Consider the following 12,832-nt stretch of genomic DNA (forward strand, 5'->3'; position numbering starts at 1 on the left):
CAAGAATTTAGGTAGGACTGTCTGGGAGTGGTCTGAGTGAGGGGCCTAGTTGGAAAAGCCTAATGGGAGGGATATGTAACCAGACAATTATCTGTTTTTGGCAGAGATATTTGAAACTCTCTTTGTTATTGGTCTATTAACTTATACTATCTGGTGATGTTGCCAGGCAGCCCTAAACTCCATCCCACCTAAACAGGCAGATATTTCAGGTGGTCTTTTCAAACAGCTCTTACACTAAAAGGGCATATCATCATTTTCACTATTTTACAGTATTATTCCAACCTCATAGTGTGGAAATATATTTAAAACACAGCAAAATAAAGTTTTTACTGCACTGGGCCTTTAATGATTGGCTCTAACCATATTGCTGTTATTAAGGTTGGCAGAGAACACGATAAAGAGACTTTGTAGTTATCCAGGCAGACATACTCAGAAACTACAGTGTATACAAGTGAAAGAGCAGTTTTCTACGTCTTGAGCATGAATATTGGGTGTGGAGCGACATTTTTGAAGGGAGTTAAGATGGAATCTGGAGGGGTTAATGTTTTTGGTGGTTAGGTGGGCATAGAATTATCTATCAACACAAATGCTCTGTCTGATGATGGTATGCGTTGTTGCATAGGTCAACCTATGGAATTCACCATAATCTCCCAACCTCCCAAATCCTTTGGACGAGTCGAGGGCGCCCTGACTGGACCCAGGTGTGCAGCGCACCGGGAGAATGTTGGCAGGAGCCCAGAGGTTATATGGGCTAGCGTGGAGACGGTCGGGAGACGTTTGGGGTTGCATTCCAGAGGGAGGCTATTGGAGGCTCCTGGTGAACACCTTTTACGGTCGCTGCCGTTTCATCCCCAGCCTCTCCCTTCTGAAAGACATGAATGTCTAGCAATATATTTTATCTCCACGGCCCTCAACATAATCACAGGCACACTTAAAACGAAGGAAGAAAAAAAAGATAAATGGGTAGTACTTTGCTCTGTCTGGCAGTAGGACTGCTGGGCCTGGGATGAAACGTTTTTGGCAGGCTATATACTGTAGTTGCCAAGACAGAGTTACCACATTGGAATGTGCTCCTATAGTGATGGGGCATGCGAGGGCGAACTGTTAAAGACTGATGTGCCTTCATCTCCAGATAGGAGCTGACACTGAGGTTTACTGTACATACCTCAAGAGTAGCCAGGCTACATACCTACATATGTACAACCCCGGAGTCAGAGTTCGATCCCCGCCTCCAACCTTCCCACTGTTTCTCCCGCAGAAATAGAATGAAAAGAACGGGCGACCCCATTCAAGTCAATGATGGCATAATGGGTGGACTGGCAGCCATTGCGAGTGTACCCATAGAGCAAAGCAATAATTGTGTACCCATCCATATGTGCTGTGATTTCTTGATTCAACTCAACTGACATGACAAACAATACATTCCATTGCATGAGCCACATCAGTTAACATAATTTGAATGAACATTCTACATTACCATGGAAATTATTGCATCACAATACCGCAGTGTACCCATGAGTTTATCAGTCAAATTGCCAAGGTTAAAGGTTCCAAACCCATTCTATTAATTCAATTTCTATGGTTTCTCCCACTTGCTTATCTCTACCTTTGAGTTCATAAAGCATCCAAATATGAGAAGGAGAGCAGAATTCCAATCTCCTTTAAACTAAATAAGATAAATCAACGTGCCTTCAACATTCAATTCAACTCATGGCCTATGTGAAATGGTCAAAGCTTTGAAGTAAGGATAGGATTTGACTCCATTGCTCTATTACAGTGCCTGTTAGAAATATGTTGACATTTCATAACAGAAATGCATGTAAAATCAAATCAAATCAAATGTTATTTGCCACATGCGCCGAATACAACAGGTGTAGACCTTACAGTGAAATGCTTCCTTACAAGCCCTTAACCAACAATGCAGTTTTAAGAAAAATGTTAATAAAATTTAAATTAAAGAGCAGCAGTAAAATAAAATAACAGTAGGGAGGCTATATACAGGGGGGTACCGGTACAGAGTCAATGTGCGGGGGCACCGGTTAGTCGAGGTAATTGAGGTAATATGTACATGTGGGTAGAGTTAAAGTGACTATGCATAGATAGGGGGTGGGTTGGGGGGCAATGCAAATAGTCTGGATAGACATGATTAACTGTTCAGGAGTCTTATGGCTTGGGGGTAGAAGCTGTTTAGAAGCCTCTTGGACCTAGACTTGGCGCTCCGGTACTGCTTGCCGTGCGGTAGCAGAGAGAACAGTCTACGACTAGGGTGGCTGGAGTCTTTGACAATTTTTAGGGCCTTCCTCTGACACCGCCTGGTATAGAGGTCCTGTATGGCAGGAAGTTTGGCCCCAGTGATGTACTGGGCCGTACGCACTACCCTCTGTAGTGCCTTGCGGTCGGAGGTCGAGCAGTTGCCATACCAGGTGGTGATGCAACCAGTCAGGATGCTCTCGATGGTGTTTTGCCATATGTACAGTGAGGGAAAAAAGTATTTGATCCCCTGCTGATTTTGTACGTTTGCCCACTGACAAATAAATGATCAGTCTATAATTTTAATGGTAGGTTTATTTGAACAGTGAGAGACATCAAAACATAACAACAAAACATTTCAGAAAAACGCATGTCAAAAATGTTATAAATTGATTTGCATTTTCATGAGGGAAATAAGTATTTGACCCCCTCTCAATCGGAAAGATTTCTGGCTCCCAGGTGTCTTTTATACAGGTAACGAGCTGAGATTAGGAGCACACTCTTAAAGGGAGTGCTCCTAATCTCAGTTTGTTACCTGTATAAAAGACACCTGTTCACAGAAGCAATCAATCAATCAGATTCCAAACTCTCCACCATGGCCAAGACCAAAGAGCTCTCCAAGGATGTCAGGGACAAGATTGTAGACCTACACAAGGCTGGAATGGGCTACAAGACCATCGCCAAGCAGCTTGGTGAGAAGGTGACAACAGTTGGTGCGATTATTCGCAAATGGAAGAAACACAAAATAACTGTCAATCTCCCTCGGTCTGGGGCTCCATGCAAGATCTCACCTCGTGGAGTTGCAATGATCATGAGAACGGTGAGGAATCAGCCCAGAACTACACGGGAGGATCTTGTCAATGATCTCAAGGCAGCTGGGACCATAGTCACTAAGAAAACAATTGGTAACACACTACGCCGTGAAGGACTGAAATCCTGCAGCGCCCGCAAGGTCCCCCTGCTCAAGAAAGCACATATACAGGCCCGTCTGAAGTTTGCCAATGAACATCTGAATGATTCAGAGGAGAACTGGGTGAAAGTGTTGTGGTCAGATGAGACCAAAATGGAGCTCTTTGGCATCAACTCAACTCGCCGTGTTTGGAGGAGGAGGAATGCTGCCTATGACCCCAAGAACACCATCCCCACCGTCAAACATGGAGGTGGAAACATTATGCTTTGGGGGTGTTTTTCTGATAAGGGGACAGGACAACTTCACCGCATCAAAGGGACGATGGACGGGGCCATGTACCGTCAAATCTTGGGTGAGAACCTCCTTCCCTCAGCCAGGGCATTGAAAATGGGTCGTGGATGGGTATTCCAGCATGACAATGACCCAAAACACACGGCCAAGGCAACAAAGAAGTGGCTCAAGAAGAAGCACATTAAGGTCCTGGAGTGATCTAGCCAGTCTCCAGACCTTAATCCCATAGAAAATCTGTGGAGGGAGCTTAAGGTTCGAGTTGCCAAATGTCAGCCTCGAAACCTTAATGACTTGGAGAAGATCTGTAAAGACGAGAGATGTGTGCAAACCTGGTGGCCAACTACAAGAAACGTCTGACCTCTGTGATTGCCAACAAGGGTTTTGCCACCAAGTACTAAGTCATGTTTTGCAGAGGGGTCAAATACTTATTTCCCTCATTAAAATGCAAATCAATTTATAACATTTTTGACATGCGTTTTTCTGGATTTTTTTGTTGTTATTCTGTCTCTCACTGTTCAAATAAACCTACCATTAAAATTAGACTGATCATTTCTTTGTCAGTGGGCAAACGTACAAAATCAGCAGGGGATCAAATACTTTTTTCCCTCACTGTAATTTAAATACATGAGCGCATTTAAATCCTGAATATTAAACTGTGTTTGAGTGCAAAGTACTTTTAATCCTTTTAATCCTCTATGATGACAGGCATACAGAGAGCAGAGTAACAGAATCATGTCCTCTTTCTACGATATCACTTAACCTAGCCTGCAGGTATAATGCATCATAATGCAGTTACAGTATATTGCATGGTAAGACTTGTGCGACCCACGTATATTTAACTTGTCATCAGCATGTATGAGTAATTTTTAATCAGTTTACATTTTGATACATAGAGATATATCACATCTTACAGCCTAATTATAATATATTATAAAGGCTAATTCAGGCTTATAACAAGTTATAAAGTATTACACCTGCAGACTTTCAGTATTGTTACCAATAGTTGTTTGTGATGAAGACGGATATTTACACTGCTCTTCCAATACCTTTCTTGTGTCTTCTACCTCTCTCCAGTTTTACTTTCACTCACCCTCTGTCTCCCTTTCTCTCTCTTTTCTCTCAGTAATTTTCTTTCTCTCCATCTCTTCCCTCGTTTCTACTGGGCTGTCGTCCTCCTTCCCTTTGCCTCTCCTTCAAGGGTATACCAGGATATGTATAGCCCTCTCTTTTTGTTCTCTTCTATTTGTTTTTGTATTTTACCCCCTTTTTCTCCACAATTTCGTGATATCCAATTGCGATCTTGTCTCATCGCTACAACTCCCCAACGGGGCTCAGGGGAGGCGAAGGTCCAGTCATGCGTCCTCCGAAACATGACCTGCCAAACCGTGCTCTTTAACACCTGCCAGCTTAACCCGGAAGCCAGCCGCACCAATGTGTCGGAGGAAACAACGTTCAACTGACAACCAAAGTCAGCCTGCAGGTGCCCGGCCCGCCACAAGGAGTCGCTAGAGCGCGATGAACCAAGTGCAGCCCCCCCGGCCAAAACCTCCCCTAACCCGGACGACGCTGGACCAATTGTGCGCTGCCCTATGGGATTCCCAGGAACGAACCCAGGTCTGTAGTGACGCCTCTTGCACTGCGATGCAGTGCCTTAGACAGCTGCGCCACTCGGGAGGCCCTGTATAGCCCTCTCTGACTACAGAGGACACCTGTCCCTACGGATTTTGATGGATATGCCCTATCTGATGATTTTCTAAGGGCATCCTCTCTTTCCCTCTCTATCTTACACTCACATGCACATAAACACACATATGCATACACACAGACTCATACTCATAATCCCATGCACACACTCATGCGCGAGCATACACACACATACACACACATACACACACACACATGTATGAGGATTATTTCCTGCAATAGGTGTCTGTGTATGCCTGGTGTTTCTCATCCAACAGCTTATAAGACTTACGATGGGATTTAATTTCTCTTTGATAATTTTTCATTCAAGGCCTTTTAACCTATTTGGTGTCTTCAGCATACACAGCTCAGCTACAGTATGAATGTTGCATTCACCTCCCCTTGTGTAAAACAATATGATCACTCACAGCAATTTATACAATCATTTAATTTATACGAGGTTGAATGCAGCTTGGATACACAATGGATTCTCTGTGAGATTCCATCAAGATGTGTTACTATTACACAACAGTATGGTCACCGCAGCCTCATACAAGGTCATGGATACGTGGGGACTTTGGATATGAAATATTTCCAGCCCACTCTGTTTCACAGATCATAATGATGCTCAACCACTGATTTTTAATTACACTAGAAATAGAATGAAGGACTTAGTTATTTTTTCCTGTTCAGGTCTTCCTTACTTTGCTTCTAACCTCTGTTTGAAGCCCTGTTTGAAACCCATGTTTGAAGCCCTTACATGAAAATGACTCAAGAAATAAAAACTCCTGATACACCATTTTTTTATATATACATCATGTCTAGTCTACATATCCAAGTGATAATTCCTGTTGGCTGAAAAGTAGGATGTACTGCTGAAATAAGTCAATATTAAATGCAGACGGAAGATGAGACATTTTCCACAAATAAAATACTATTTCCTGGTTAAGTTACAGTCACAACAACTGGACCTTAATAAGAACAAGGTGTAGCCTATGGCAATGGAGGAATAATCTCCCCTAACATCTGGTACTTTTGATTAATAAATAGCCAGTCAAATGCTTGTGGTGGTCAATACTTGAGCCAAGACTATGTGCAGTGGGAGGAGTCAAATAACACTTTCTGGTCAGGTACATTGTGATTGGCCCCTATTGTCACATTACAGTGAGACACAGATGTACTTTGGCCTCTGCTGTGTGATGACAGTTGATTATATACGTCTAATGGAGATGACAGTGTTGGGGAAGCTACTCTGAAAATATAGTTCACCAAGCTACCAACTACTTCACACTGGGAGAAGTTAAGCTACACAAATCAAATCAAATCAAGCTTTATTTATACATCACATTTCAGACATGGAATGCAACGCAATTTGCTTTACAGAAAAAAAATGAATAAAAAACAACAAATATAAGATACAAAACAAAAGAATGACACTAAAGCTACCATTAAGAAGCATAAAGTTTACTTAACTAAAGTTACTTTGAAAAAGTAGTTCACTACATCCAAACTACTGCGTGATATCTAAATCCAAAATATCATAGACTACAAATTGCAAGAATAGATCCCTCTAGTGTCAGATGTTAACAGAATGTGTAATTTAGCCTTTTAAAACCCCCTAGAGTTTATTGATGCACCTAAGTAACATCAGTCTAAGTAACATCGTTTTTAAAATCCCCATCAAAATCTGCCAGTTTAAGCTAAAGATATCCGTTTTTTTGCATGGGCTGTGTCTCAATCCACTGCATCCGCCAATGGCGGCCTTCCGCATCTGTGGTGGAAGGTGGCCGAGCTACAGCGGTGTTTGTCAGAGCATGAGACATCCCGAAAATCGGTCTTCTCATGAAAACGTCTATGTCGTCCATGAACACTATGTTGTTCTCCGTTTTGCTCTACGACCCCCACAAGTGTCACAGGACTCGTCTGAAGGTAAAAGATTTTGGTTTAAAAAATATAATGAAAGTATGGAGGTAGTTTTGTGCCTACCCAAAAAAGAAGTAAAATATGTGTAAAATAAATAAATAAAGATATATTTCTTGAGCTTTCTTATCTGTAACGATCCCGGCAGTCTGAGTCGGGTCCTGTCTGTGGACTAGTTTTTTCTGCTCGGGATCTCCAGTTTCCCGAGGGTTCTGGAACGCTCCGGGGAGCTCTCTTGATTTCCGCACCTGCATCCCATCAGCAATCTGCACACCTGGTCCTGATCATCACCCTTCTTAGGCTCTGGCCTAACATCCATTCCCTGCCGGATCGTTAGCCATGAACAGTAGGTTTACCAGAGTATCAGTCTTAGAGCTTCTAGCGTTAGTTTTGTTGTTTTGCACCTTGTTGGTTTGTTGTTTACTTACCTCCGTTTTTGTTCCATCTGCAGTCACTCGTCCGGAACCTTCATCCAACCTCTGCCTGGTGGTCGGGCGGCTGCCGAGCCATGATTGGATCAACCACTGCACCCCCAACAACTAATCAACGCCGCCCGCTCTGTTCCTGGATTATTCAGCATCACTCTTGAATTTGTAAATAAACACTCACCTTCGTTTCAACTTACCTTGTCCTGGTCTGCTTCTGGGTTCTGGCTTTGTAACTCGTGACAGAACGATCCGGCCAGTAATGAACCCAGCGGACCTGGACTCTGTTCGCCATGCCATTACCCATCAGGAGAAGATGTTGGGCCATCATAGCACGGAGCTACAGGAGATCGCGTTGGCAGTTCGGAACCTTTCTACCGGTCTGACGGAGGTCCAGAACCAGCGCAAGTTTCCGGTGGAGGATCCACTACCGGTTTCACCCATCTCGCCTGCCGCGTCTGAAGCGGTGTCCTTCCGTGAGCCCAAGGTTCCGACGCCGGATAAATATGAGGGGGAGCTGGGAAGATGCCGTTCTTTCCTTATGCAGTGTGGGTTAGTGTTCGATCTACAGCCCTACTCTTATGCCACAGACAAGGCTAGGATAGCCTTTGTGATTGAGTTGCTGCGTGGTCGAGCGCTGGAGTGGGCTTCAGCCGTTTGGGAACGACAAGACCCCTGCATGGCTTCATACCCAGGGGTTCACGGCCGAGATGAGGAAGCTCTTCGACCATTCCGTCCGAGGGAGGGACGCAGCTAGGCGCCTGTTTTCGCTCCACCAAGGAACTCGCAGCGTGGCCGACTTCGTGATCGAGTTCAAGACGTTGGCTGTGGAGAGTGGGTGGAATGAGGAGTCTCTGCAAGCGGCCTTTTACCAGGGTCTGTCGGAGCAGCTCAAGGATGAGCTGATCTCCTATCCCGAGCCTAGTGACCTGGACAGCTTGGTAGCCTTGTCTATTCGGGTGGATAATCGAGTCCGAGAGCGAAGGAGGGAGAAGCAATGGGGTCCGTCCAGTCGATCAGCTTCTCAGTTCCCAGTCGGGTCGGGTGGTGGACCAGAACACGTCGATCATTCTCCACCACAAAGGATTAGTGGAGAGGTCCTCTCTCCCGATTCTGAACCCATGCAAGTGGGGCGGCACGGGTTAACCAAGGAGGAGCGTCAACATAGACGTAAGACCAACTGCTGCCTCTACTGTGGTAGCTCGGGACATTACATCTCCACTTGTTCCCGGCGGTCGTCAAACTGCCCGGCTCGCTAAAGTTGGGAGGACTTTTAGCGAGCCAGTTTCAACCTCTCAGTACCTCTGTCAGACCCCGTTTCCCGGCTACCCTTGTGAACAGGAATCAGAGCTTAGCGATTAACGCTTTGTCGATTCAGGTGCCGATGGAAGCTTTCTTGATGCCGAGTTGGTGGAACAGCTGGGGCTTTCCAAGGAGCAATTGCCGGAAGCCATTGAAGCGAACCACTCTGAACGGCAGTAGTCTGGCACGTATCACGATGAGGACTGAACCCGGTTAAGATGCTGTTGTCGGGGAATCATTCGGAGATGATTTCATTCTTCATTCTGCCGTCTTCCCATGTTCCTCTGGTCCTTGGATACCCCTGGCTGAAGGAACACAATCCCACGTTCGATTGGGTGACGGGCAAGGTAACGAGTTGGAGCCTTGATTGTCATGCTAACTGTCTCAAGACTGCCTGTCCCCATTCGGTTCCCAGTCAGGTGATTGAGGCTAAACCCCCAGATTTGTCCCTGGTTCCCGAGACATATCCACGATTTGGGGGAAGTGTTCAGTAAGCAGAAGGCTCTGTCACTCCCTCCCCACCGACCATACGATTGTGCCATCAACCTGTTCCCTGGAGCTGTCTACCCCCAAGGGAAGGTTATACAGTATCTCCCGCCCTGAACGTGAGGCTTTGGAGACCTACATCAAGGAGTCCCTAGCTGCTGGTCTCGTTCGTCCCTCGTCATCACCCCTGGGGGCAGGATTCTTCTTTGTGGGTAAGAAGGATGGCTCTCTTCGACCGTGTATTGATTATCGGGGTTGAATGACATCACGGTCAAGAACAAGTATCCCCTGCCCTTGATGAGTTCTGCCTTCGACTCCTTACAGGGTGCTACGGTGTTCACTAAGCTAGACCTACGCAATGCGTATCACATGGTCCGGATCAGAGAGGGAGACGAGTGGTTGACGGGGTTTCAATACACCCGATGGGTCGCTTCGAGTATCAGGTGATGCCGTTTGGACTGACCAATGCTCCAGCGGTATTCCAGAGTATGGTGAACGACGTCCTGAGAGATATGATCGGTCTCTTTGTGTTTGTTTACCTGGATGACATTCTGATCTTCTCGAAGGAACCTTCCGACCACGTCCAGCATGTCCGGCAGGTTCTGCAGCGATTGTTGGAGAATCGCCTGTTCGTGAAGGCCGAGAAGTGCGAGTTTCACGCCCACACGACATCCTTTCTCGGGTACATCATCTCCAGGGGGAGAGATTAGGATGGACCAGGAGAAGGTTAGAGCGGTTCTGGAATGGGCCCAGTCCGATCGAGATTGCAGCTCCAGAGATTTTTGGGGTTTGCGAATTTCTACCGTAGATTCATCCGGGATTACAGCCGTGTGGCGCTCCGTTAACTGCCTTGACTTCCAGTATCAGGACCTTCAAGTGGAATCGGAGGCGGATCGAAGCGTTTCTGGATTTGAAGAGGCGATTCACCAACGCACCGATTCTCTCTCAACCGGACACGGCCCGTCAGTTCGTCCGTTGAAGTGGACGCGTCTGATGTGGGAGTTGGCGCCATCCTGTCGCAGCGATGCTCCACGGACAGTAAACTCCATCCCTGCGCCTACTACTCTCGTCGCCTTTCGCCTGCGGAGAGGAATTACGATGTGGGTAACCGGGAGCTTCTCGCGGTGAAACTTGCCTTGGAGGAGTGGCGCCACTGGTTGGAGGGGGCGGAGCAACCGTTTATTGTCTGGACTGACCACAAGAATCTTGCTTACGTGCAATCGGGCTAGACGTCTCAACTCCCGTCAGGCCAGGTGGTCGTTGTTTTTCGGACGATTAAATTTTTTCCCTGACGTTCGACCTGGATCTAAGAACGGCAAGGCGGACGCCTTGTCCCGGATGTTCTCCAAGACGGAGGAGAGTGGGTCCAAGACCGAGACAATTCTCCCCCGGAACTGCGTCGTGTGGAGCAGTTATGTGGAAGATTGAGGAGGAGGTGATGGCGCCCTTCGGACTCAGCCCGGTCCCCGTAACGGTCCACCCGGGTCGGTTGTTTGTGCCTGAGTCGGTTCGTCCTGCTGTCCTCAAATGGTCCCCACGCCAGCAAGATGGCTTGTCACCCTGGCGTGGCTCGGACGATGGCGTTTCTTCGCAGACGCTTTTGGTGGCCTGCCATGGCCGGAGGATACTCGGGGTTATGTTGCTGCCTGTCCAGTGTGTGCGCAGAATAAGGGGTACCAATCGGCCCAGCTCTGGACTACTTCACCCCCTTCCTATTCCCCGGCGACCATGGTCGCATCTGGCCCTGGACTTTGTCACTGGGTTGCCCGCTTCTGAGGGGAACACGGTCGTTCTGACTATCGTGGACAGATTCAGCAAGTTCGCCCACTTTGTGCCAATTGCCGCTTTCCTCTGCCTCGGAGACGTCCGAGATCCTGGTTAGGAGGTTTTCAGGGTCCACGGGTTGCCCAGTGATCTCGTTTCCGACCGTGGCCCTCAGTTTACCTCTGCTGTCTGGAAGTCCTTCTGTTTGGCCATTGGAGCTACAGTCAGTCTCACATCTGGTTTTCACCCCCAATCTAATGGTCAGGCGGAGAGAGCCAACCAGAAGATGGAATCCACGCTACGCTGCCTGGCCTCTTCCAACCCCACCTCCTGGGTCTCTCAGTTGCCTTGGGTTGAGTATGCCCACAATACTCTCCCTACATCTGCCACTGGGATGTCTCCCTTCCAGTGCCTGTATGGCTACCAACCTCCCTTGTTCCCTTCTCAGGAGAAGGAGCTCTCAGTGCCTTCTGTTCAGGCCCATATTCTGTTGCCACCGGACCTGGCATCGGGCCAGAAAGGCACTCCTTAGAGTTTCGGACCGGTATCAGCTCCAGGCGACTCGTCGGCCGGATCCCCGCTCCCACCTACACCATCGGAGATAGGGTCTGGTTGGCCACACGGGATCTTCCTTTACGGACTGAGTCTAGGAAGTTGTTACGGGTTCATTGGTCCGTTTGTGGTGGAGAAGGTGATCAACCCGGTGGCAGTTCGACTCAAACTCCCGAGGACGCTCAGAGTCCATCCCACCTTTCATGTCTCCTGCCTCAAGCCTGTTTTCCTCAGTCCTCTGTTGCCTCCTCCGCCTCCTCCTCCTCCTCCTCGGATGATCGGAGGTGGTCCTGCCTACACGGTGCGACGCATCATGGATTCCAGACGGCGGGCCGGGGTTTCCCAGTATCTTGTGGACTGGGAGGGGTATGGTCCTGAAGAGAGGAGTTGGATTCCGCGGCGACAGATCCTAGATGCTGACCTCATCCGTGACTTCTACCGCCTCCATCCCTGGCGCTCCCGGGAGTCCGCCCGGTGGCGTTACGTCGGAGGGGGGGGTACTGTAACGATCCCGGCAGTCTGAGTCGGGTCCTGTCTGTGGACTAGTTTTTTTCTGCTCGGGATCTCCAGTTTCCCGAGGGTTCTGGAACGCTCCGGGGAGCTCTCTTGATTTCCGCACCTGCATCCCATCAGCAATCTGCACACCTGGTCCTGATCATCACCCTTCTTAGGCTCTGGCCTAACATCCATTCCCTGCCGGATCGTTAGCCATGAACAGTAGGTTTACCAGAGTATCAGTCTTAGAGCTTCTAGCGTTAGTTTTGTTGTTTTGCACCTTGTTGGTTTGTTGTTTACTTACCTCCGTTTTGTTCCATCTGCAGTCACTCGTCCGGAACCTTCATCCAACCTCTGCCTGGTGGTCGGCGGCTGCCGAGCCATGATTGGATCAACCACTGCACCCCCAACAACTAATCAACGCCGCCCGCTCTGTTCCCTGGATTATTCAGCATCACTCTTGAATTTGTAAATAAACACTCACCTTCGTTTCAACTTACCTTGTCCTGGTCTGCCTCTGGGTTCTGGCTTTGTAACTCGTGACATTATCTCTCCTAGATATAGGACAGACACTTCAAAACTTTATTCCTTATGATTAATTTTTTGACTGTCTTTTTTGCCATTTATGAATGTGTTAATCAATGCGTTTCTATGGGCTATAGTAGTAAAGGCCAAATTCAATATTTTATCTAATATCTTTGTAAAATATTTTTTTATGATACCTAAAAGGGTCCTAAAATTCTAAATAAAATAG

Source organism: Coregonus clupeaformis, unplaced genomic scaffold (genome assembly GCF_020615455.1).
Source record: "Coregonus clupeaformis isolate EN_2021a unplaced genomic scaffold, ASM2061545v1 scaf0007, whole genome shotgun sequence".
NCBI classification, from domain to species: Eukaryota; Metazoa; Chordata; class Actinopteri; order Salmoniformes; family Salmonidae; genus Coregonus; species Coregonus clupeaformis.